We start from the raw sequence: 3,242 nt of genomic DNA, 5'->3' as shown, positions 1-3,242 counted from the left end.
CGCAAGTGTTGGGCGTAGTGACAGACGCAAAAGGATCAATGGATCCTATTCCGACATGATCGAGAACCGACAGATGATTAGACGTGCTGTGACAGAGCACCTGGACCATTTTCACTGAGAGGATGGGAAGTAGCCATTGACAACGGTGACGCCCTACATACATCTTGCCATGGAAGGAGCCTTGCATGTTTGAAAGTAAGGAAGCAGTATGTCGCAGAGATTCAGAAGGCAAAGCATCTCCAGAACTACAACATATTCTCCATTACTGCACAATAAGTATTTATTTTATGCTCTTTTATTTTTCGCAATTCAAACTGATAATTATAATTGATATCTTTTGATCTTAAAATTTTTAAGTTTGGTGTTCTTTGGTGTTTTTCCTCCAAATTTTCGAAAATAAGGAGCATTAGATCTAAAAATTTTAAGTTTTGTGTCTTTTTATTGTTTTTCTCTTTCCTCATTGAATTAAAAAATATCTTTTTCCTTTATTTTAATTGAATTTTCGAAAATTGCTTTTAAAAATTTAGATTTTTATTTTAAAAATTTTTATTTTATCTTATCTTAGTTTTAAAATTTCAAAATTCAAATCTTTTTAAAAAAATTCATATCTTTTTCAAAATCTTATCTTATCTTATTTCAAATTCAAATTTCAATTTTCAACTTCCAAAATTCAAAATTCAAATTTAAATTTTCAAATTTCAAAATTTAAATTTTCAAAATTTAATTTTCAAACTTAAAAATAAATTTTTTTCAAAATTTAAATCTCTTTCAAATCCTTATCTTATATTGTTTACTTTTTCAAAATTCAAAATTTCAAATTTCAAAATTCGAATTTTAAATTTCAAAACTTCCTAACCACTTTCTCTCTCTTCATTTTTCGAAAATCCTTACCCCTTATTTTTCAAATCTTTTTAATTAATTAATTATTTTAGTTTTCAATTTCCTTTTAATTTTTGAAATTATATTCGAATTTTCACTTATTTTATTTTATTTTATTTCATTTTATTTTCGGTTTCCAAAAAAAAAAAAATTTTCACATCATCTTCCTTTCTCCATCATGGACCTAAGTGGAAATGAACAGTCCAGAAGGACTCTGGGGTCATATGCTAACCTCACTACTGCTTCATATGGGAGTAGTATCTGTATACCCTCCATCGGAGTCAGTAGTTTTGAGTTGAATCCTCAACTCATTATCATGATGCAGTAAAGTTGCCAGTATTCCGGTCTTCCACAGGAAGAACCTACAGAGTTTCTGGCACAGTTTTTACAAATTGCTGACACAGTACATGATAAGGAAGTAGATCAGGATGTCTACAGATTATTACTATTTCCATTTGCTGTAAAAGACCAAGCTAAGAGGTGGTTAAATAACCAACATAAGGCTAGCATAAGGACATGGAAATAGCTGTCAGAAAAATTCCTGAATCAATATTTCCCTCCAAAACGGATGACACAGCTAAGGCTGAACATTCAAGGCTTTAAACAAGGAGATAATGAATCCCTTTATGATGCCTGGGAGAGGTACAGAGAGATGCTAAGGAAATGCCCCTCTGAAATATTTTCAGAGTGGGTGCAGTTAGACATCTTTTACTATGGGCTTACAGAAAGAGCTCAGATTTCTCTAGATCACTCAGCTGGTGGATCTATACATATGAGAAAGACAATTGAAGAGGCTCAAGAGCTCATTGATATAGTTGCCAGAAATCAGCATCTGTACTTAAGAAGTGAGTCTTCCATGAAAGAAGAAGCTAAAACAGTAACTGCTGATCTCAGTCCTGCAGAACAAGTTACTGAATTCAATCAGCAATTGGATTTTCTAACAAAACAGCTAGCCGAATTCAAGGAGATGCTGCAAGACACAAGAATGGCCAATATGAATATAGAAGTACAATTGAAGCAAACAAAATAGCAGTTATCAAAACAGATAACAGAAGAGTACCAAGCAGTCCAATTAAGAAGTGGAAAAATATTAAATACCTCACTTCAAAGCAGCAGGAAGCCAAGAAAAGAACAACTGATAGAAGATGAACAAACTGCCACCCAAAATCCCTCTGAGGACAGTAAGAGCCCAGAGAGGAATAATTCTGGCGTTCAAACGCTAGAAAAGTGTGAAAAGCTGGCGTTAAACGCCCAACCCATTCTCAGTTCTGGCGTCCAAACGCCAGAAACAGGCAAGGAGTTGGCGTCAAACGCCCAAAGGGAGCTCAGTTCTGGCGTTCAAACGCCAGAAACAGTTAGGAATTGGGCGTTAAACGCCAATTCAGCTTCCGATCCTGGCGTCCACACGCCAGTGAGGGATCAGACACATACAAGTGCTGATAGCAACCCCTCTAAAAAGGCTTCTTCAACCACATCTGTAGGGAATAAACCTGCAGCAACTAAAGTTGAGGAATACAAAGCCAAGATACCTTATCCTCAAAAACTCCGCAAAGAGGAGCAGGATAAGCAATTTGCCCGCTTTGCAGACTATCTCAGGACTCTTGAAATAAAGATTCCGTTTGCAGAGGCACTTGAGCAAATACCCTCTTATGCCAAGTTCATAAAGGAGATCTTGAGTCATAAGAAGGATTTGAGAGAAACTGAAAGAGTTCTCCTAATTGAAGAATGCAGTGCAGTCATTCTGAAAAGCTTCCCAGAAAAGCTTAAAGATCCCGGGAGCTTTGTGATACCATGCATATTAGAGGGTAATTGCACCAAGACAGCTTTATGTGATCTTAGGGCAAGTATCAACCTAATACCTGCATCGACTATCAGAAAGCTTGGTTTAACTGAAGAAGTCAAACCAACCCGGATATGTCTCCAACTTGCTGATGGCTCCATTAAATACCCATCAGGCGTGATTGAAGACATGATTGTCAGGGTTGGGCCATTCGCCTTTCCCACTGACTTTGTGGTGCTGGAAATGGAGGAGCACAAGAGTGCTACTCTCATTCTAGGAAGACCTTTCCTAGCAACTGGACGAACTCTCATTGATGTCCAAAAAAAAGCTTCCCAGAAAAGCTTAAAGATCCCGGGAGCTTTGTGATACCATGCATATTAGAGGGTAATTGCACCAAGACAGCTTTATGTGATCTTAGGGCAAGTATCAACCTAATACCTGCATCGACTATCAGAAAGCTTGGTTTAACTGAAGAAGTCAAACCAACCCGGATATGTCTCCAACTTGCTGATGGCTCCATTAAATACCCATCAGGCGTGATTGAAGACATGATTGTCAGGGTTGGGCCATTCGCCTTTCCCAC

Source organism: Arachis ipaensis, chromosome B08, assembly GCF_000816755.2.
Source record: "Arachis ipaensis cultivar K30076 chromosome B08, Araip1.1, whole genome shotgun sequence".
In the NCBI taxonomy this organism is placed as follows: Eukaryota; Viridiplantae; Streptophyta; class Magnoliopsida; order Fabales; family Fabaceae; genus Arachis; species Arachis ipaensis.
The sequence above is the reverse complement of the archived record's forward strand: the minus strand, read 5'-3'. Positions refer to the sequence as shown.